At 43.5% G+C, this 23961-nt stretch overlaps 1 protein-coding gene and 1 long non-coding RNA gene across 12 annotated transcripts in view; one reads left to right on the forward strand and one right to left on the reverse strand.

The window, feature by feature from the left end:
* The window catches only part of NCAM1 (neural cell adhesion molecule 1), a 216291-nt gene that overhangs the window by 109772 nt on the left and 82558 nt on the right, over positions 1-23961 (reverse strand). The window lies entirely within an intron of this gene.
* On the forward strand, positions 8464-11027 carry LOC310832402. Its single transcript, XR_014558258.1, has 2 exons — positions 8464-8985; positions 9877-11027. It is a non-coding gene; the product is annotated as an uncharacterized lncRNA (long non-coding RNA).

The following is a 23961-nucleotide window of genomic DNA, read 5'->3' on the forward strand; positions in this document are numbered from 1 at the left end:
CTGTGATTAGTTTTGAAGTTCTCATTACGGAGGATGAAATGTGTATACTGGAGTGGTTCATGAAGAGCGAAGACGATGTCACGTCGCATGAACAATGACCCTCTCAACCGATCATTTAATCATTGGTTCTAGATTTTGGCACTTGTCTCTCTCCTCAAAACATCAAGTTATAATTCTGGTATTTGGCACTTATCGCAAGCAAAATGTCAGGGCCAGCTACTATCACAGTACACAAGCCATGCAACTTTGCTTTTGTGAAGAAACAAGAATTTGATAAAGTTGGTTTAAAAAAAGAATAATAATCCAGCTTTTAATCGTTAATTTAAAGAAGAAAGGCAAGCCAGCATGAGCTTTGTGCTTCATTTAGGGCTTGGAAATGGGAGTGGGGTGGGGTGTGTTTGAAGGAAGAAGCATGCATATTCTCAGTACTGGCTCTATATGTTTTGAGAAGGCTCCTTGGGTAGCACAGTGGCGCCCATTAGCTAGTGGGTTAATGAAGTGTAAGTACATTTTGCCATAATCATCTCAACAGGGTGTGGTTCCTAATCATCATAGGTGAGCAGGTCAAATATCTAATTATTACTCATATTAGACTACATGTACACAGAGATCATTCATAATGTTTTATTACATGGAAAGAGGACTATAGAGTTATAAGGGTTTTGGCTGAAGCTATCCTTTGCGTAATTAAGGGGGATGGTTCTGGGACACGTTAGGCCTGACTTCAGTCTATGGTTTTGCAAAGGCATACTACAAAAGAAAGAAGGAGAGAGAGAGAGAGAGAGAGAGAGAGAGAGAGATGACAGTGCAACTGTTTCCAAGCCAAAACTGACTCCCATCCCTGCAGTTCAGAAGAGCAATACATGTTACTGTTACAAAAATCTATATTGTTCAAACCTTTTGCAGGTCTGTTTGGATAACAGAGTAGCCTGTCAAGGGCGATGGCATTGCTATCCAAGTATTCAAATGAATCTTGTTCAAGCATCAGTGTCAAGTCTGTACTAGGAGAGTGGTGCCCCTTCACAGCACAATGCAGACATGAACTGGGCCCACAGAGTGGGAGAGGTCTTCCCATTTTAAGTAACATCCCTTTTGAGGTGTTCTAGCTCCGGATTAGCTTTATCAAACAGAAATTGGATTAGATGGCCTACAAAGACCCCTCCAACTCTAAGATTCTGATTCAGGCATTTATTATCTAGAGGAACATTATTTATTGCCACAGCTTTAATTCTCCAAAATTCAGCACTATAACAACAACAAACCAAAAGTCTTGGCTTGAACAAAAGGCAAGGCAATGATATAATGGAAAGAGAGGGACGTTAGCCTGAATAAAATAATATGCTAATGTGGTGGCCTCTTTGCTTAACAACACTGGGACTGCAGAGAGAACCAAGGCAGAAATAAAATGTTTGTTTACCGCTTCCTTCACCCGGGTACATCTTCCCTGCTCACCATCCTTGCCTGTTGCAGCAGGATGTCACTGGGGGGCGGGGCAGAGAATTGCTAAATCTACGCCAATAAATGGCTGCTTTCTCCTAGCTCAGACTATGCAGGCTACAGAGATTTCAAAAGAAGGGTCAGTGCAAGATGAATCATTTTGAGAAGCTGCTTTCTGTCTCAACAGCTCCAAAATGGGTCCCCAAGAGAGAGTGAGAGAGAACGAAAAGACAAATTCCATTTAAACCATCTAAACGAGACTTCGGCACAGCTGCAGTTGACAGGATATTTCTGAGAGCAAAACCATCAACGCAGTTGAAGCTGCAATAAATCTATTTCTGTCTACAGAAGCATCCTGGAACTCTAACATTCTTTACCCAAAAATATAAGGTTGGGGGATACAGAGTGGCTGAAGAGCTGCAGCAGTCAAATTATGCAGGTGCAAGTGCATAGATGGAAGGGGCAGGGGTCTGTTCTAGCCATGTTCAATCCTCTACACTTTTAGAATAATGAACTAATAATGCTGATGCCTCTGAATCTGTGAGCAAGACCAGGCCCTCAAAGCAACTGCTTCAAACAAAACTAATTCATAGAAGACTGGTGTTGAAAAAAGGCAATCAGTTAATTTCTTCTTGGTTGAGAACACTTTGGAATTTTCCCCATGGGAAACAATGGAAATCATTGTCTTGCAATGCAAATACTCGCTTTACAAACCGTTTCTGAGAAACGGATTACGTTCACGTAGCGGGACCTACATCTACTTCGCTGAAATCAAATCCAGGTGACTCTCTGCTCAGCAAAGAAACGAATGGCAAACCTCTTCTGTCAGCTGAATGTGGATATGACAAACATAGTGGATTCCAACAGATTATAAATATTATTTGCTGTTGTATAAGTCTTAGTTTAAGATCCATCAAGACCTTTGATATGGTAAACATCTGTAAAAAGTCATTGATATTGGGGCCTTGTTCCTCTGCACTGGCAAGACCAGGGGAGATTGGAGGTCTGAAAAATCTCTGCCTCTGCAAGAACTCTTGGAAGAACGAAAAGACTGAGCTGAGTGATAGGGGGTGGAAAGGTCTCCTAAAAGTGCATGTCTTCTCTTCTTTCTTCAGCATATCTTTCTTCTTGTCATTAGATTCTACAAGGACATCCTTCAAGGTGGCATCTCCAAAAAGCTGACTGCCAACTAATGGTTCCATAGCCAAACTGAACCTGTAGAGCACGATACTTCAACCATAGAGACTATCATACAAATACACTAGTCACCAAGGAATGAGACTAGAATGGAACCATATTGAGAGAAGCATCCACTAAAAAGGAAGCCACATGGGAGACCTTCAGTAGTGGCTTCCAAAGAAGAGTTGGATTCTGGGAAGTATTACCCAAGACACCTTCCAGACATGGCATGGTGGTTCTTGCAGAAGTTGAAACTGTAGATTTAGCCCTAACAGCTTTGTGGACCCATTTCTAGTTAAGTGAGAGGGGAGGCAAAGGGGGGGGGAGTAAATTATACAGGAAAATTGGACTTAACACAAAATGGCAGGCAACGGAAATATTGATTGACAAGTACACATGGGGGGGGGAATGAAAGAATTTTTAAAAAAAAAACAACACAAGACAGGACACTATAATAAAGAAGAAAGGAACAAAGAAGCGTGAACCATGAGTCTCTAACCTCGGTCAATTAAGCACAGCATTTGGGTGAAGGAAAAACACTGAAAACTGAGTTCTACCAGGTAACCTGCTAATGTTTTATTTGGAGCAGCACTTTTGCTTTTCATCACTAGACTGAGCTCTACCCATCTGAGGACAAGTCTACAGACATCAATGACACAACAAAAGCTAGCTTACCCCCACAAGCTGTGCCAATGGGGCATTAAATGGAGCCTGAAAGGTCACATATTTAATTAACATATTTGATTACAGCATGATTTGCTTCAAGTTTTTATTCTGTTTTAAAGTCAAGACTATTTTCTTTTTAAAGGTAAAGGTAAAGGTACCCCTGCCCGTACGGGCCAGTCTTGACAGACTCTGGGGTTGTGCGCCTGTCAGGGGTTCAGAAGGAGAGACACAGGAGGGGGAGCAAATGGAGAGTGAGGAGGAGGAGTACGAGGGGGGCGCAGGCAGTGACAGTGGCCAGAGTTATTCCACAAGCCTCTCTAGCGAATCGGAGGACTCACAGAAGGGAGCGCCGGTGGCCAGAGCGAGGGGGGCTCCAGGGGGGAAGCCCCAGGAGGAAGGGGCCAGCGGGGAGTCCCTGAGCAGCAGTTGGAGATCAGGACCAGCGTCTCCACCAGAGCGCAGTGGGGAGGGGGAGTCCCAGGAGTCGGGACCAGTGTCCTCACCACCAGAGGGAGGAGAGGAGTCAGGTTTGGCAACGCCCACATCAGGAAGCGGGGAAACGGTCAGAAGGAAAGTCACCGGCTGGGCGCGCGCGCCAAGTTCAAATGTACAGGAGCGCGGCACAGCAGGGAGCCCGGGAAGGGAGCCAGGTCCTAAAGCCCGCCGGAGGGAGGGGCAAGACTCAGGAGGCTCAGCGTCAGAGGAGTCCAGGAAGGAGGGAACGCCAGAGGGCAGAAGGACCCAGCGAAGGAAAGAACAGCGTAAGAGGTGGAGCCGGGCTAGAATCTTAAACTGGTGTGGGTGGAGCAGTGAGTCAGAGGGGACTTAGCCGGTCTAGCGTCAAGACGTGGGTCTGCGCGCCCAGAGCTTGGAAATGGAAACTAAACTTTAATAAAGACTTTTGTATATAACATCCACTGGGCGTTGGTCCTCTGTGAGCTGGGACCTAGCGGCAGTCCTGACAGCGCCCATCTCACTTAAGAGGCCAGGGGCCAGCGCTGTCCGGAGACGCTGTCCGGAGACACTTCCGGGTCACGTGGCCAGCGTGACATCGCTGCTCTGGCGAGCCAGAGCCGCACACGGAAACGCCGTTTACCTTCCCGCTGGTAAGCGGTCCCTATTTATCTACTTGCACCCGGAGGTGCTTTCGAACTGCTAGGTTGGCAGGCGCTGGGACCGAGCAGCGGGAGCGCACCCCGCCGCAGGGATTCGAACCGCCGACCTTTCGATCGGCAAGTCCTAGGCACTGAGGCTTTAACCCACAGCGCCACCTGCGTCCGTTTCTTTTTACCGCTAACCCAAATAAAGAAGGTGGATCATTTCAAATGTGCTGGATGGGTTTTCAAGCATTGTCAGATTCAGATTTTCGTATATATTTTTATGTATTTAATTTGTATCTCACCCTTCCTCCTAAAGGAGGCTGGGACATTCTAATCTTTTATTACATGTACAATTATATTCCAGCTTTTAAAGCTTTGTGTCTTCCTTTCGCAAAATAAACTAAGACTGGTTCCTCTTCTGCCCCAACTTAGTGGACTTCCAGGACAACTACTAATGATCCTTTCCAATGCCATCAACAATCCAAACTACACAAGCATGAAAAAACCCAAACTCTTTATTGAAAATCAAGCACAAAAAGACATAGAAAGGAAGACGGCATGCTTAATTAATGCCCCATCTATGCATGGCTCATAGGCAAAGATAATCCTCTACTTGAAATGTTATAAAAGAGGGTGCTGGAAATCAAAACAGGAATGAGATGGTACAGGGCTATAAGCTACATCAATCCCCAAAATGTAACCAGACTGGAAGAATGAGAGGCTTTCAAAATAGCCTTTTTTAGCTGGTAAAGCCATAACAGCCATTCAGAAGACTCAAACACCCTTGAACCAGGAGCCTCACAGAAAAGCTGAGACTTTGTTTAGCTATCGGATATGATGGGATCCTCCTTGGTCACAAGTCTGGAGTTGTGTGTTGTGTGTGTGGTGTGTGTGTGTTACATCGGGCCCTGTAATAAGTGGCTAACCTTAGGATGAATTGGGGGGGGGAGAGAGTGCCTCAAAGTCCACCCCATTGTTTCCTGAATGTATAGAGCTTGCAGAATCAGTAAGTGATAAGTGTTTCCTGTTTATTTCTTCCCTCCATCCATCGTATCCCCATTTACTAGCTAACCAGTATGTTGAAATTAAATTTTCAAGGCAGTGGTTGGGGGGGGGGGGGAGGCGCTAATGCCGTCCTTCTTCCTTTGCCAATTTTATGAAGCAACGAAAACCATTTCCCTCCTTCTTTCCTTCTGCCTCATCACTAAACATTTTATCACCAAAATTGTGAAAGTATATTAAATATTACACAACTGCTCCAAAAGACATTTCACAGGCTGAAACGAGGAGATGTGGTCTGGGGAGCCATAAATCTTAGAAGGTGACATTAATAAAAAAAAAATCTCTCCCCCGTCTAATGTATTAGGATAGTATTTTACAGGAAACTTGCCATGTGGCACGGAGTGAGGAAGATGTTATGTTGAACCCATTGACATTTTAGCAAGGAGAGTTTTTTAATAGAATGGAAACTTGGCTCGGTAAGGAGAATGTGAAGAAAATGCCAAGCCTGATGGGTCTCCAGCAATGGATCTATTCTGATTTATATGATATTAAATATTTCACCTCCAACCCAGGTTCCCTGGTATTTGTCCTAATATGGCTTCATACTCATTTTCAGAATACAGCTCAGGCAGAAAAATCATCCATATGCGTTGATGACACAGAAGTGATTCACATGCCACAGTAAGCCACAGCTGAAGCTTTACCATGAATATGCCTATCTGGGTCATTGGTTTCCTCTCCACCAGTGTTACATGTGAACCAAGGTCATGGTTTGTTTCACTTGACTGCAGCACAATCAGTTAGCTAAAAACAAACCTTGGCTACAGACTGTGGCATGTTGGTAGTGAAACAACTGGGTTGAGCAGATGAATGAAAAGGGCTGAACTGGTTTGTGCACAGTAGGCCATGGTTAATGGGTTACCAAGACATGTGACCATGACCACTATCTGAATTGCTAAGGTGGGCCATGAGAAATACAAATACAGTGGTACCTCGGGTTAAGTACTTAATTTGTTCCGGAGGTCCATTCTTAACCTGAAACTGTTCTTAACCTGAAGAACCACTTTAGCTAATGGGGCTTCCTGCTGCCGCTGCGCCACCGGAGCATGATTTCTGTTCTCATTCTGAAGCAAAGTTCTTAACCCGAGGTACTATTTTTGGGTTAACGGAGTCTGTAACCTGAAGCGTATGTAACCTGAGGTACCACTGTACAAATAATAAATGTATACACTGCAGTAGGTCCTGGGAAAGTCTGTGTGAAAGCCTTCCATATGTTTGGAAGAATCCATTGTCCCTTACAGTCCTACGTTATGGCCTGTTAGTAGGAAGGAAGACTGAGTTACTCACAAGCACTATAGAATCCTCCAGGTCATAAGACAATTTGTAAAAAAGAAAACATTGGATTTTACTTTAATGATAAAAGAAAAGAAAGAATGATGAAAGTTTGAACAGAAGCATCCTCTCAGAATGGAAGAACAGCGAAGCAATATTCAAGCTGAAAAATGCACATATATATGGCATGATAATCAATGCCTAATATGATAGTCACTGTATTATTTTACCACCACAATTGAAAAACACAGCACATAACATACCACTAAAAAGCCTTTTAGATTCCCTGTTATTGTTATTAATCACTCTTTACTCTAAACACTCCCTGGGGGATGCTACTATGAGTACATGCAACAAGCTCAGATTCCTCTTCCACAATTTCTTGCTTTTCAGCTCCAGCGCCAATGAACCAATATTTGCTTCTTCTTTTGGTTAGGGGAGCGGCTCCTTCTCTAGCACACCATCTCCCCTTGCTGCCTGGATCCACAGCTATGCAAATAATTCATCCAAAGATTAATCACAGGTTGACACTAGTCAATCTTACTAAATCCAATATTTGCATTCTCTTCAGATGAAGGAAGGCTGAGGGGCAGAGACAGAGACAGACAGACAAAGAGAGAGCACTCAGTGGGGATGGGGAATGAGAGACACAAAACTGCTGCCTGCAATGTGTTCGTTATACTGTGAGAAAACTACATGATGGATAACCAATTTGTCCAGGTGGGTCAATATTGTCCCTGTTCCAGCAACATGAGGGTAGCAGCTGCATCTAGAGTGTCCTTCCTTTATACATTACTGAAGTACCATAGAAGCCAGTTTTTTCTGTAGATTCTGCACATGGCACTGGTTAAAGATCCATAACTACATAGGCCAACTGAACACGGCTTTGTCAGAAATAAGGTGGTGGTCCAAAGCAGGAAGGCCCAGTTCCATGGGAGTAAACATGAATACAAGCAGATTCACAACCAAAGGCATTCAGGGAATAAGAGAAAAAGCTCAGGCAGTATCCACCTGCAAGAAACAACTCACTTGGCCTGAAGAAGCTCTTGAACTAGGGCTTTATATAGGGACTAATTGGCCCAGGCTGGCTGTTGGGGGTTCAACTGGCTAGGGGGTTCAGGCCAACTGGTACTGCAGTTGCTAAAAGCATCCAACTAAGTCTACTAGACTGAGAGACTAGTGACACAGGAGTAATAGTGCCAGCATCTGAATGGTCACAGTCTCAAGGATACGTTTGTCCAAAGTGGTATCATAGGCAGACCTCCTAGATATTCTGCCCTTGCAGACTATCAGCAACACCAATACCAGAGGACTTACTGTCAGGAACTGCAGGTGCAGTAGTGTAAAGGGAAAATACACAGGTTCAGACTGGACAGCCAGGGATAAAGATGAGGAAACTTTCCAGGGGCAAATAATCAAGTGTTGGTGGTGATGATACATCCATCAGTTTAGCTGACTGCCCCTGCTTAACCCAACATTTCCATGAGCAATTCCTAAGCTTGTTTTCGTTGACATGGAAACACATTTCAGACTCCCTGAACAGTAGCTGCTGAGTACTGAAAATGTACATCTTCAGAAATAAGAAATAAGGGGAAATGCAAGGTGCAACACTGAAATAAAGCGGACACATGAGATGGCAACAAAGCATTTCCCAGCAGGGTTAGTAGATACAACAAGACTAAATCCACTGACTAGTCTCTGTTCTGCAGGGATTTTTAACTATTCATCAATCAGATTCTGTGAAATGGAGAGGCGCCGACACAATTCCTTTGTGGAATTCAGAAGCTTTTTTTCAACCAGACAATAACTCAGAGAACCCAACCTGATTCCAAGAACTCATTCCCAAAAGAACAGTTATTCTGAAGCTCCTGGACCTCATCACACATCCTCAAAGATCTGCTTCTGCCGTTATTTTAGAAAGAAAATCAATGTGAGAGTTGCTGAGGAGCTGATCTTCTTTTGTGGCAAACAATGAGACAACAGGATAAACTGTCAATCCTCGCCCACTCTTCCCGCAATTTACTGCCACAAACATTTACCCAATGCTTACAGAACTGGTGTCAGGTTTGGAGTTGGCCAACGTTTTGGAAAATGAGACAGAAAATCTAAAAGGTTCCTACCGTTAACTGGCATGGGGAACAATCCATTAGGAAGTCCTCCTGGGCAAGTTTCATTTCAACAGACATTTAGGAGGTGCAGCATGTAGCTCAGTGGCAAGGCACACATTTTGCAAGTGGAAAGGCACAAATTTAATCCCCAACATCTCCAGGTAGGGCTGGAAAAACCCTGTCCCATCTGAAACCCTGGAGAACCCACTGCTAGTTCTTGTAGACAACACTGAGCTAGTTGGGGCTATGGTTTTACATAGATTGTGCATACTGGAAAAAGGCAGTTCCCTACGGTTCTCCATTCTAGCACAGCTCCTATTCATTTAAATGAGGCATGTGCAGGAGAACTAATGGCTCATCCACATCTGCATTTTACCCCATGCTTTCTAGGTACAGGCCCCAACACTTTCCCTGAGAAAACCCACTCTTTAACGTTGTATCAGAACAAATGGCAATTCAGGTTTTCTGCAGACTGCTGTTTGCTCTGATTCAGCGGTAAAGAGCAGGTTATGACAAGGAAAGTAACTGGGCAGGGGGGGGGCTCAGACATGGCACTTTAAAGTACAGACCTGTTTCTAGAAATGTGGCAGGAAATGAAGTCTGGATGAGCTCTCTCAGTGTGGATGCATTGCATGAAACAGATCTGCCCATCTCTTGCTCTAATGCCCTTAATGGCACCAGCAAATCCACCAACTGAGGAGCAGCATAACCTTGCTCCATGTGCAGGCTGTCTCCCAGCACCAAGACATAGCAGCTGATACTTGTGCCTAGTGGACATATCATCATTATTGTTAAATTCATCATCCACCTTTCCAGATCAAACTTTGGCTCCAGGAAAACATGGCAAGGGATAAAACACAAAGAGCAACCCACAAAACCCTAAGGGGTTCAGTTTCAATTCACACAGCAAAGGAAAGAGATGGCATAAACAGCAAATCTTTCACTTGCCTCCTAAATACCTGTGAGGATAACCTTGGACAGATATTCCTCAAGGGCAGGTGAGTGAATCACAATGTGACATAGTGCCACTGAGTACCACTGCTTATTTTCAGATTCAGCATGGCCCTTTTCCTACAGAGGATCCATCTGTTGCATGCAATCATTTGCTGTGTTCTCCCAGCTAATAGGAGTTGGACAAGACTTCCCTGGATTGTGTTCTGGTAAAAGATGCCATGCACATACGGTGTGTACGGGAGTGTACAGAACAAGCCTGTGATGGAGCATTTTAAAGTGTTACAGAAGCGACAGCACAAGTCCCATCAGATGGAATTGCAATCTGTTTGGCAGGGCACTTTGAGAATATAATACGATAACTGCAACAATTAGCTATCTTGGGGTTTTTTTGCAGAGGGAATGAAAATGGGCAGCAAAACACTCATAACATATAATCATATATGCTAACGCTCATATTTGTGAGTGATGTGGGCTTATTAACTGCATGCTGTGCTTTGATCTCCATTCTGCAATCTTGGGCATCTAATGTGTTCATCACCGTTGCTCAATTTAGCTACAAAGAAACAAGTATCAACCTTCTACTGTTCAATGGCGCAGAGATGGAAATAATCCACAGAGCAAGGATTTACAATTCTGACTTCTCAACGATAGAACTGTCACTACAAAGGGAGGGGGGGAGGGAGAGAAGGGGATTATGTTCACTTTGGTGCTAACTTTCAGCAAAAAAAGGCCTCTATGGTGGCTCATAAAGGTTAACACATAAACATATGTATTTTTTTTTTTAAGGCAATTTAGAAAAGTTGTATGAATGGTGCCCATATCTTGAACTGAGATTCTTAATACCTTTAGCCACTGCACTGTCCAGAAGAGGGAATTGTTCTCCTGGCATGTTATGTAGTTGTGTGTTGTCAGTGCAGCTGGCAGGAAAAAGGTGCTGCTGCTCCTTACTCATCAGCTGTTAGGTGATACAAATGGCCAATGGGATTTTACCTGCCCTATAAAGCCTCAAACAGACTCTGGCTTGACTTTCTACTGTAGTCTCAGAGACTTGTCTCTAGGGAGCAGATGAAGCTTCTGGTAGCTTGAACATCCTTGCCATGCTTCATCTAGTCTGATTAGCCTTCTCCTTGCCCAATTTCATTTTGGCAGCATCTCTAGATCACAAGCCCTGACCCTGTGCAATATTGGGAAGAAGTGCCAGAGTGAATCCTGGACATAATGGATGCAGAATAAACTTTTTTCTAATCTCTTTCTCTCACTCTCAATGCAAGTATATTCTTCAAGCGTAGCTGGAAGAAATTCCTCTCTCCTCCTACTTTTTATTCCAAAAGCAACTTTTGAGACTATGTAGGGCTGCCTGAGATTCAAGCTTCTTCACCATGTTTAATTTAGCTAATGATGGTTCAGTCTTCAGCTTCCTTAGCCAAGGAAATAAGCTGAAAATCTGTTTCATTTCCTAAATGGGTAGAATTCTACATACAGATGTAACACGACCATCTTACAAGTATCAGCTAGACAGAGGTGACCGCTGGTAGCCTGTTGGGAGATGCACTGGGCAGAATATCATTTCCAGATGATTGATTGGGAAATTTCAAGGAGAACTCTCTGGACCCTTTGTTGGCTTCCAGGGTTCACTGTGATTACTGCTAGCGGATCGTTTTTCTCCCAGCGCTCTCTGCCCCTTATATCTCAAGATGCATATAAACAGACAGAGAGAGAGGAGTCTCGGGCCCCAATTTTATGCTTTCCCTTCTGAGGTAGAAAGGAGAAAATGGTTAAGTGCAAAGCTCTCAAGTCAGGCAAACAAGTTGTGGCGCTTATTTATGAGCTCTGAAAAGTGCTGAAGAAAGCCGCATTGAAGTCACACTGTACAAGGCTTTCCACTGCTTGGATGTAGAAAGAAGTTGGGGGTGAGGGCATGGTAGGTCAGTTCCAAGTGCCACCCTCTGCACCTCAGCAAGGATGTACAATGACAATGTTGCAAGCACAAAACCAAAAAACATGAAGCACCAGTTATCAGCTCGCCATATGTGCCAAACAGATGACAGGTTGCTGGCCTAGCAATAGGATGTTGTAGCAGATCTATGAATGCATCAATAGGATTAGGCAGTGGGCAACTATCCTAAATGACCAGCCAAATGCCACATGACCCATCAAAGATATCAGGGGGAAATCTGTGTCTCCTTCTACCATATCTACCTGCGAAGAAGCATTTCTCGCCAGCAAACTCAGCAATGCCTTTTGCTCATTCCATCTTCCACTGTGACTACATGAAGTGGGAGAGCAGGGTGGCACCCTGAACCTTGACCTCTGCACATATAATGTCTTCACTAACCAAAGGTCTGAAAGGGGCTTCTACGTACAGAGCAGTCTCTTTCAGATGCCTTGCTGAACACACTGAGGCTGAGGGACTGGAGGCAGTGTGCAATCTCATGCTTTCACTGAATGTGTGAAGGGCACTGGTGGAGAAAGGGGATGTGGTAGGTGCGGCCCGCCCCGGGTGTCACGCGTGAGGGGGGGTGACATTGCCACACCGTCCCCCTGGGATGCTCACTGCTCCCAGATGCACAGCATGTGCGCTGTTCCGGGTGCCAGAGCAAAGGGAAAGTGTGAAAAAGACTAACGTTATCAGTTTTACCTGGAGACAATTGAATGCGAGAGGAATTCAGCAAAAAATATTGGGGTAAAAAAAGAAAACTCCAGCAGCACCAAAAAATTCCAACTATCCATTAAGTCTCTGCCACTGGAAGCAGTCAAAAATGAAGAAATGTGAAGACTGCACCACAAAAGTGTAGACAACATGAGGTGGGGAGGCATGATGGGATCTCAACATGCTACTCTCCTACATCCTGAGATGGGGAAGCGCTTAGGGTGAGAGTGAAAGTGGAGAAGGCGGCTATGTGTGAGAGAGAATGGGAGGAGAAGGCTCTGTGTGTCAGAGGAGAGAGGGCAGGAAGAGAATGAGCATGGGTTCTCCCCACTGTCAGCATTTGGTCCACAGGGGCAAAAACGTTGCCCACCACAGATAGCTTAAGGAGAGCAGAGAGGCATAAAGCAAACTAGAAGACAGAATTTCCTCAGCAAATTATCCATCTGCTTCCTTTGTGCCTCTGCATTAATGGAGCACCACTTCCTTTTCACATACAATTCCTCATTGCATGGGAGAATAGGAAAACGTTTCTGGACAATCTCAGACAATCTTGTCTACGGCTTGGAAGCCTCAGTTCCTTATTGTACCCTCTGGTTAAATGAGACCTTTACATGTGAATAGTTACTGTCTTTGAAGATAGATTTATTACACATTAAACAGTTTCAAGAGCTGCTATGCAGGCTGCATTTGCAAGTTGCTGTCAACCTAGATGGCAATACTGGCAATCAAGGAGGCTCATCTCATCTCCCTTGGTGGAACACACAGGCAAATCAGAGATCCCAATAGACCCACTTGCCCAACAGCTTATTCCCTGTATACCCTACTTCATTTGAATTTACAAGGCTACCACCACTGATGATGAATTACAGAGAAGATCCTCGTGTCCCAACACATCCTCTTCATTAACACAACTTGACAAACCACAATGCATCAGAGCACTGTCTGCCACGCATAGTCTGCTCCCAGCTTATCACAAAGGGAACAATAGTGGGGGTAGAAACCCAGGTTGCTTAAGGCTCATGCACATTTCTACTTGTCCTGTGCCTAGAAAGCACAGGTCTAGGCAGTTTTTCACTTGCATGGCTCCTTTCCCAAAGAAAGCTTGCTCTTTAGCTCTAAATCGGAGCTGTTTGCTCTGATTGAGCAATAAAGAGAGGTTTTCCCCAAAGGAGAGCTGTACAAGGCCTTTTTGAGATAGATGTTTCTCATATTAACAGGAGGGTCATTATACTTGAAGCCATCTTTACTATACTCTTTAAAACATTCCTTATTATGGCACTAAGTGAGAAAAAGAAAGGCCTCAGATTTTGTTCTTGCAGATTAAAATGGTGTCCTCGTCAATTTATCAAGTGAAGCTATATAGTTGACTAATCAGCTGATTAAATCAGCAAGTCAAGTGCAGCTCTCATTATTGTGTTGCAAAACTAAATTATTTAAAACATTTCTGGGAAAGGGTCTTACCTTTAAGATGCAAAGCAAAGAAGTATAATCATCAAGAGATAAGGGGAGAGCCAATTATGGAAGGCAGCCACATTTTGGAAATTGGTAACCAGATGAGTCGTAGCAGGAGGAAAGGAATGAAAAAAAAAATACAGGTTCCATTAGTCCCTAATGATTTGAGGATGCTGATTGATATAGCACCATTAACACTAAATTGCCAGCTGTGAATTAAGCAGAGACTATCAGCATAGTTGAACCAAGCCAGAGATGCTTAACATAATGATTCGAGACAAGAAGGTCAGCAGCTTCTTCAATTTCCCAGCCACCACACTGCAGATTTTTGCAGGTGTTACTGCACGAAAACACCACCATTTTGCGGTACATTTCACTTCCCTGTATTCCTTTTCAAAGTTATATCCTGCTGGCTTTCGAGTTTGCAAGGAGAGGGCAAAGCATGAGAGGGGGTACTGGACGTCAAGGCGTGAAAGGCTTCAGACTGGTCCCAGAAGTTGTCAGAGCGTGTTGCTGACTAGGAGCTCTCTGAGCCCCACGGGTTCCATCTCAGGAGCAGATCAGGGCAATATGCTGTCAATCACTCACCATGCCACTATGACAGTTGAGGGTAAGTTACCATCTGGAAGCTGAGTTACCCAAGGCAGATGTGCTAAGAAAGAAATCCGAGCAGAAGCAAAGAAAGGGAGGAATGGAACAAAAGGCTATGTTAAAGCATAACCTATAACTCTTGCAAGTTTCCACTTCTCCCACTTTGTAAAAGCGAAAACAAAGGCAAGAGCCCAGCCAGAGTATCTAGTGCAGTACCTTCTCCTTCTCTGCGCTTCCACTGCCGCCCAGTTAACAGACCGAACTCAAAACAGAAATGCTGGCAAACATCACATCACTTCAAATATGCACAGGTGTATCTATGCAACACCTGTGAAAACACGTTGATCATAAGAGTCACCTAAGTTCGGCAGACAGGTCCTTACATACCACAAACACCTGTGGTGTTGTGCTGCCCCAATTGTGATTCAAAGGTCACAGTGTTCATGCCAAATAAAGTTTTAACTCCATAGCAGCAGCAACACCATAGCAATCAGTGCACACAATGGCAAGATAACTCATTACTACTGATTACTTTTTTTTAAAAAAAGTCAAGAAACAGACATTCAAACAGCCCCTTCTGCCTTGCAGTGGTGCATTTTGATTCATAGCCATGCCCTGCAGAACAACAACAAAAAAACAAATCAATTCTCTATTTCGTATGTGTGCAATTAACATAAAGCATTTTTATGACTGAAGGAGTTGCCTTTCTGAGTGGCAGAAATGAGAACAATTCCCAAAATATATATGGGAAAGAAAAAAGTTTTCAAGCTGAAGTTGCTTTTAGTTTTAAAGCGAATTATTTGTTTTTCTTTTATCATACAGTGAAGGCTGTGTCAACCCCAGTCCCAACCTGGGAAGCTTCCTAATGGGGCTTAATTTGCAAGCAGGTTATTGAGGTATCACAAACAGGGCAGTAGTTTTTATATGTAGCAGATTTTACTGAGAAAGGAAAACCCAGATTGAAAGGAGCGAAGGACATTGTGCTAATGCTGCAAAAAAAAAAGCTGTGTATGTGAGGAATCCCAATTCCAAAATAAGCATCTGTCTGGAAGCATCCTGAAATTATTTATTATTTATAAATGATAAAATTATTATTATGTTTGAAGTTTTATTCTGTTTTAGTGTTCTGTTGGGAGCTGTCCAGAGTGGCTGGGGAAATCCAGTCAGATGGGCGGGGAATAAATTATAAAATTATTATTATTATTTGCTCAGAATGCATGTTACACTACTCGCAAGACTGTAAAAAATTAAGGCTGATCTGAAGTCCACCACATGCACATACATATTTGCAAGTAGTGAAACTGGGAAGGGCCATTTCGGGGGGGGGGGGGAATGGTAGTAAAAAGAATACCGATCTCCTTAGCAGCCATCAACTGACAGCTTCCCCCCATACACATATAGAAACCCACTTGGAACACCATCACACAGTGTTGTTCCATGGTGGATTCAAGGGAGAGCACTTAAGCAACAAAACAGATGGCGGTAGTGAAAAAAAGAAGTGTGGGGGAAGGGACATCCCACATGTAAATTCCTATGGCGGAAATCTTGCGGTGCTACCTTCCCTGGAGAGATTTGCAAAATCTGCCTCTCTTCTGAATTTCTGTAGTACTTTCTCATTTGAAAGACATTTTAATGGCCTTTTCTTGTTTTAGCAACTTTTCATTTTACAAATAAGTTTGAAAAACTTTCCCCTGCAAGACTGTCAGCTAGAATCAGAACTACGCTGATTTTTAAATAGCGAAAGTCAAGAGAAGCCGATTTACTAATTCAGAGCTTTTCAACCTTTTTGAGTCCACGGCTCCCTTGACCAACTGAGTTCTTTCTGCAGCACCCCTCTGGGGCTCAGGAGCCCAGTTATGTCACCCCTTTCTTGCAGAGCTGGCAGCCTCTCACCCTTTTTAGAACACCCTCCTCTCTCCTTGGGAGTCCTCCGAGCAGCTGCTGTTGCCACCCCTGGTCTCTGAGCTGCCCCCCCCCCGCCCAAAGAGAGGTGCCTCCTCACACTGAAAACTGAAACACTTCAAATACTGACAAAGAAATCCCCTTCTTGACTCCCTCCTCTCACGCACTCCATCGACCACCTTGCTGACCCAACTGAACTTCTCTCCCCATCAGTCATGTAGACACAGTGGCATGTTAGCAGAAAGGAGAGAACACCCTGATAAGGGGCGAGGCGAAGGCAGCGCCAACCAGGGCCATGGCAGTAAATCACAGTCTTCGGTTTCTTCTGAAAGGAGAGCCTGCCAAAGCAGGGCAGGCCTCAAAGGGTTTTTTGTTGTTGTTGCCCGGGTGGGGGTGGGGAGAGAGGCCAGCACATAAATAAGTTGTAAAGGAACCGTGAAAAGACACTGGAGACTGTAAAAATCCCTGGCGCATTCACGCCACTTGGGTAAGCAGGGAAGCCGCTGATCATTGCAAGGAGCTATTCTCAAAACAAGAACGGCACGGATGGAATTCACTGCCGCAAATGTGCTGATGGGTACAGGCTTAGATGGCTTTAAAAGAGGATCAGTCAAATTCACAGCGCATGGGTCCATTAATGCCATTTGGCCAGGACATGCAGGGCTGGAATCAAGATGCTGGCCATGTTTGGAGGGTGCTCCCTGCTCAGAAAATCAGCCACTCTACTACAGTCCCCCTCCTCCATCCAGTCTTCAGTTTCTCCTCGTACCCAGAGAAGGTCATCTTTTAATGTTCACTATGTACACTCAGTCCTTGGTGGGCTGTTTTGTGTGGTTCCCCCTTTGAAGACCCCCCCCCCCAAAAAAAAACCACCTTGTACTTCTGCACAGCAGCCTGACAAAGCCACCCTCTTGTCCGTGGGCAATGACATTTTGACTACACAAGCAACAGCACTCACAGCTTGAGTCAGAAACAGAGGAACTAACAGCTGGATGGGAAGTCAATTTTCAGAGGTATTTTGACCAGATGCTGAAGATAAACAACCTGAGAGGAACATTCCCAAAATTTCCTGCCTGGCAGCTTTGAGAAGCAGGATTCTGGTCTTGTTAGTCTAAGCCAGCAGGTTCTCCTAATGTTCTTGAGGCTGGTTTAGGTACATTGTTTAGGATGCTACAGCACAGCACAATAATGGAGAATTCTACATGACTAACATCCCTTTTTTAAAGTTTAAAGTTTATTGAAACGTTGTTGTTGTTAATGTTACAATACCAAGTAAATAAGCTTACAGAAGTCGATATCCTCCCTCCCTCCCTTCCTGTGTATTCCTCCCCTCTGAAAATGCACACACGCATCCCGGAAGCTAAGGCAGTCTCACTGCCCTCTGAACCCCATAAAAGAGGCAGATTCTGTACCACATACAAAGCAGCCCCAGCAACAGAGTCCACCCTTCCTTAAAGAAAAGAAGGGGAAACCTGGCCTCCCAATGGTGGGGGAATACAACTTCCAGCACCTATGACTGTGGGCTGTGAGATAAGAGCCCCAATACATCTAGGGTCACAGGCTACAACTGCATCAGAACAAGCCCACCATGAAAAGGTCCCCAAGTTAGTCTTTGTCACCAACTTCATAAAAAACAGACACTGCTTTTTCACAGCAGTTACATGCTCGGATATCTATCACTGTTAATAATCTTATGCTATGTTGCAGTTTTATAAACACTGTCACAGATAGAATCTTCCAAAGGAATGTTGCGTAAGATGGGCAGACCTCTGTGGTCTGCACCAAAAATAATTTGGGTTGTCGACAGCTTTTTTGTATAACCCTTAGATGTTCAGCAGCAACATAATCCAAATCCCAAATTGGACTCAATACAGATTGGGGGGCCTCCTCCCTCAAGAGTCCTTCACACCCTTCACACTCCCTTTACACTTTCCCAAGCTTACCTAGATATGGCAGCACAGGATATTCATGGCAGTGCTTCCATTGGCTCCTAGACACTACTATAAGAACACACCGCAATGTTGAAGTGGGGCACTGGGAGACAAGGGAGACATTTCCCATTGTTCCCGGTGACCTAGATGTTGGTACACACACTCACAACAGCATCAGGGGCCTAACTTTGGCCCCGATACACCTGCTATGAACCCTTCCTTCCTCCATCACACCCAATTAAATTTGGGGAAGATTACATAGTGGCAGGGAGTCAGGCAAAAATAAAACCCAGAGTCTGATTCTAAAGAAAGTCCAACATGCAGAACCCTCTCTCATTTCTGGGCTTCATTCCTTCACAAATTTTGCTTTGATCCAGCTGTGAAAACTCTATAGTATACCAGTGAGACAGTAGAGGATCCTTGCACCAGACGATAGTAAACCAATAAAATGTTTCTCCTGCCAGACCACATTGCCTTACATTATTGGCCCAGAATGCATAGCTGCTCCTCTGGAGAAGATGTATTGCTCCCCATCCCATTATTATGGGTCAGTAATAGCATAAGTAATAATCTATGCACTGCAAAGTCACTGTGAATGTTAACTCTAACTTACTGCCAATAACCAACATCATATATCTTCAATTCCCGGGCACTCAGTTTCATAAAGTAATAGTCCGTATGCAATCTATAATGTTAATGGGTCAGAGAAAGAGGTTCAACATTATTTTGATAGAATAATTATGGGTTGGATTTTTTAAAAAATTAAAGAAATTGATGATTAAGTGACCTACAAGGACTGATAAAAAACCAGATTCCAATTCAGTAAATGAAAAATGTCTCTAGTCTTGCGGGACTCTTAAGAACTCTAACATCTTCTTAGTCTTATATTTTCTCACATCAAGTGTAAGAGTGATATCAGGCAAATGTCCATGATCTGGTAATTGAATTGTTATACTTATTATTCACTTAATTGAGTTAGAAGTTTTCTTATGCACCCTTTACCATAAACAGATTATGGCAATATGATACACAATTATAAAAACAAATATAAAAACAAATAAAACCTATTAGAAAAAAAATTAGAAAGGTTGTTTTTTTTTAATTCCCCACACCTCTGAGGGTGGTGAAATTAGCAAGAGGGTCTCCTCTGCTGATCTTAACACTCATGAACGTCTATAGGAAAGGAAGCGGTCTCTCACATATTTGGGACCTAAGTTGTTTAAATGATGTAAAAATAAAACGTGGCAATCAGTGCAGCTATTAAAGAACAGGGTTTGTTTCAGTTGCAAATGGCACTTCAGCTAGGAATCAGGCCGCATTATTTTGAACCAGTTGAAGTTTATTAGCCATCTTCAAGGCCAGCCCCACATTTTATAAGTTGTGAGCAACTTTGGACACAATTTTTTGGAAAAGTGGCAGGTGCTGATGATTTCAGGGCGCTTAAAAACTACAAGGCTGCATCAAAGAAGAAAAATGCATGCAACAAACGTGATGCATTGACTTATTAGAATCACAGAATTGTAGAGTTGGAAGGCTCCACAAGGGTCATTTAGTGCAACCCCCTGCAATGCAGGAATATTCTTGTCCAACATGGGGCTCAAACCCACAACCCTGAGATTAAGAGTCTCACACTCTAAAGGCTAAAGAGTCTCACAGATGTGCGTAACATGCCTGTAAATTCACATTCCATAGCCCAAATGCACAGTGTTTTCACACTTCCGAGGATCCTCAAGAATAGTACAATACAACATGCCCATCAGTGTTGAGCTCTCTTGATTCACTCTGATATAAAGAGCCTCACTCACAAGAAACAAGTCCTAAGGTTAGCTGTTAGACCTGCTTAATTTACAGGTAATGCCACACATTCCCACCAGTTCACCTCAGTCCTGAATCAATACATCTCCTTCATCCATTTCACCAAAATATCTTAGATATGGATGCAAAATGTTGATGTACTTCTGAGATCTTAATGCCATTACTGGAGCACCGAATGGTATCAAAGCAGAATTAGCCTAATTCTTCAACTAGGCAAGAAAGGGCATTTAAATCCTTTTTTAAAAAAGAAAAAATCTATTAATTACAATAGCAAATTGATATTATTACAGTATTGCAATAATAACACAAGGGGCTGCAGTGGAGACAGGTGGAAGAAATTCTTCTCGCTATCACTACGTGAGCTGTTTATCCAAAATTCAAAGCTTAAGAATCAAGTACCAAAGGAAAGGAAAAGAGGGAGACAGGGGAAGAAAATGTTTAAGCTTTTCTGTATCTCAAAATCTACCAAGGAAAAGCCCACTTACAGATTATTAAAATTAAGAGGTAACTGCTCTTTCAGCAGAGAGGCTACAAAATGAAGAGTGGTTTGAGGAAATTGCTTGGCACAGAATTTTAAACAGACATTGAAAAGGTCCCAGAATCTCAAGACTACACCATTTTTATGGTAAAAGCATGGGAAGATGAGAATTGGAAAACATTTTTTTTCCTAACGGGCAACAACCGGCTCTGTTTAGAAGCAGTCTGCTGCTGCTTCTATCCCGAGTATCAGAAAGCAAAGACTTCAGTGAGGGCCAACAGCTCACTGAATAAAGCATATGTTCTGAATGCAGAAATTAAATCCCCAGCCTCTCCTTCCAGCTGAAGAGATCTCAAGTACTATCATGACTAGGGATGAAATAAAATTTCATTGGACTATGATTTAAAGCAAAGCATTTTAATTTGCAGTTTCCAGATTTATACACAGATGTAAACATATTTAACAAATTGAACTTCCCACTTCTGTGGATTTTGTGATGCACTTTTGATTCAAAAATGCATACAAAAATGAGAATTTTACACAAAAATGCAAATTTTGTGGGGACAATGTCTATAAATGAGTACCGTTTAAACGTGATTTTCACTCCTCCAAACTTAAAAAAAATCTGCAGAAAATGGGACAAAAGAGACTTATGATTGAGCATACGTAAAACTAACAAGAAATGGAAACAGTCTAATCTGTCCATTCCTTCTCATGACCCACACTCTGAGATATTGGAAATAAGCCATACTGGGGAGATGCAGAATAGAGATATGCTGGAGGAGGGATGCTGGAGGAGGGGGTTATGTTTCAGATAATCTGATCATGTTGCAAAAATTAGAGGGAAAGACCTGCTTAGTGGGCGAGTGTGGCATATGCATGAATGAAGAAAAATGGCTCTGCTTTATCTTTCTGGTGGAACCCTGAAAAAGCTACTTAGACTCCCTCTTGGAATTTCACTTAACTGTGGTGGAGCAGGTTTGGCCATAGAGGACTCTGTAAGTCTTAACAACTGCAATACCCACAATCCTACTGGGGCCTAGCAACATCTGTGCAAAAATTCAAACTCGCACTGCATCTTCAGCTTCATCAATCTACCTGGCTTGCATCAGCCATATGGCCCTGTGGCAGGAGAGAAGGTGGAATGCCAGGAATCCAGTAGGGATTCATCTCAAACTGAGAGAACATGTCTTCTCTTCTCTAAGCTGCACTTGTATGATGATGACCTTGCAAACATCTCTTCAGCTCTTTGTGGTTTCACCAAACATGTTGATGAAGCTTGCAACTTTAATAACTTCAGCCTCAGCACAGGTAAGGCCTATTTACTCTGTCAGCAGCTAGCACTGACTTCACTCCAACACAGAAAGTGAAAGAGCATAGAGGTATTGAGTACTTTAAGTATGAACTGTCCAGTAAAGGATCCCCTGTAATCTAGCCCCCAAGTCGGCTGATGCCTCAGTGGGCTGGAGACCAACTAGAAACAGGAAGGACAATGGTGTTTCAAGCCTCACCCCATTTTGAGTCTTGCAAGCCGCGTACAGGAGACAGGGGTGCTTTCTACAGGACCGCTGAGCAGAACAGCAGCTCGCCCAACTGCAGAATACGTTGAAACTATTTTTACTTGACCTTGGCAATGTACGTTCCAGAGAACATGATCTCACTTTGTTCAATGTTTATTTCAACTATGTGCTATTTTCCACCCATGACACCCTCACGTAATATCACTACTTCACTCCCCCAAAATGGTTTATTTAAATGCTTTTATATAAAAATGTTCTCTTTCAAAGCATTCTCTGGCTCGCAACCAGATCAATCAGCAACCTTGCCGCCCGCTGATGAAAAATACCAAGCTGATAGCAGGTTACGAGCAGCCCATCCATAAAAGATGACAGATGAATTTTACTTCAACTGATTATTATTCTTCGGTGGAGTTGATGTGGGGGTGGAGAACAGCCAACAAGTTTGAGACTCCAACCCTCCCTCCCTCCCAAGCTCTAAACCAGGAAAAGGGGTACCAGCCCCCTTAAGGCTCCACCATTTTCAGCCCAATGCCCTCCCACATGGGTAACCACCTGTGTAGATTTCCTGATCTGGCATCCACCACAAGTTGCAATGAAGGCCACTTCCCACCCTTCCAACTGAAAAAATATGACTTAGGATAGTTTCACTGTCTGTAGTTGGAGTGAAATCAAGAAATACTTAAGCTGGCATCACACCAATGAACCTCAGGCACAAACAATTCCAAGAAAGTCAACAATGTGACAGGAAATCTTATTGGTCTGCTTAAATTAACTGGATCTCATAATCATCAATATTCTTTCATTATGCATTTTGTAGGTTTTGGCTTATCATCAACATAAGCCCTATCCTTTGGACTGAAATTCTGTTACAGAAAGCATTTTTCAAAGTATTTTCTTCTGAGCCTTAATTGCTCAAAACATCACCACTGAAATAGTAACTGTTGATGAAATAATTTATTGTCCTTGATCACCCCCCCCCCAAAAAAATAATGTAATTGTCCAAGAACTTTCAGACATCAAGCAGCTTGTTTGTATGATAGGTGGATATATTTTTTTAGCCTGGCAGCTGCATTACTTCCTAAAAAGCTTTCTGGGGGCTGCTGGTGTGTGGGACCAGAGGAAAAAGTGAGTACAGCAACAGATGCGACTCTTATCTTTGTACAGAAGACTGCATTCCAGCCACGGAAAAGTGAGTGGCTTTTATATTTACATACCTCCATCCAGGAGATATTATCCCAGTTCAAGGCTTCACTGTATCCAGACAGAAGAATTTGAGGCTAGTGCCAAAGTGGCGGTGCAGGCTATCGTTTGGGGAGGGCATGTGGATAGAGGCCTGGAATTTGCCACCCTCCCTGGCTTATATGGTGCTCCATTATATATTCCATATGCAGAATGCAATCCACCTCCTCAGGTTACTTGCCAGGAACACCCATGCAGGTGTACAAGGCACAAAGTGATCACTGTGTTGTGTGCCTGACACTGAAGATGAGTTATCTCAAACCCCACCTGCCTGTTTTTCTTTCTTTCACTACCTTGCATCACAGGCCAGTTCATCTCAATATGGCACAATCACCGGTGTAGAGAGAATAGCAGAGGCTAGTCAGGAATCTGCCAGGGCCAAGCTGAAGCTATGGGCACCTGTGCCTTAGTTCAGAATGACTTGTGCTTATACTACCTCAGAAACCTTGGAGGGATCATGCTGGATCAGATCAAAGGTTCATCTAATCCAGTAGTCCAGTTCCCAGTGTCCAGACATATGCTTCCAGGAAGCCGCAAAGCAAGACATGTAGGCAACAGCCTATTTTAACCTCCACCCATCCCAACATCTGTAATTGTGCCCCTCT

This window comes from Podarcis gaigeae (assembly GCF_964106915.1).
Source record: "Podarcis gaigeae genome assembly, chromosome: 15".
Taxonomy (NCBI): domain Eukaryota; kingdom Metazoa; phylum Chordata; class Lepidosauria; order Squamata; family Lacertidae; genus Podarcis; species Podarcis gaigeae.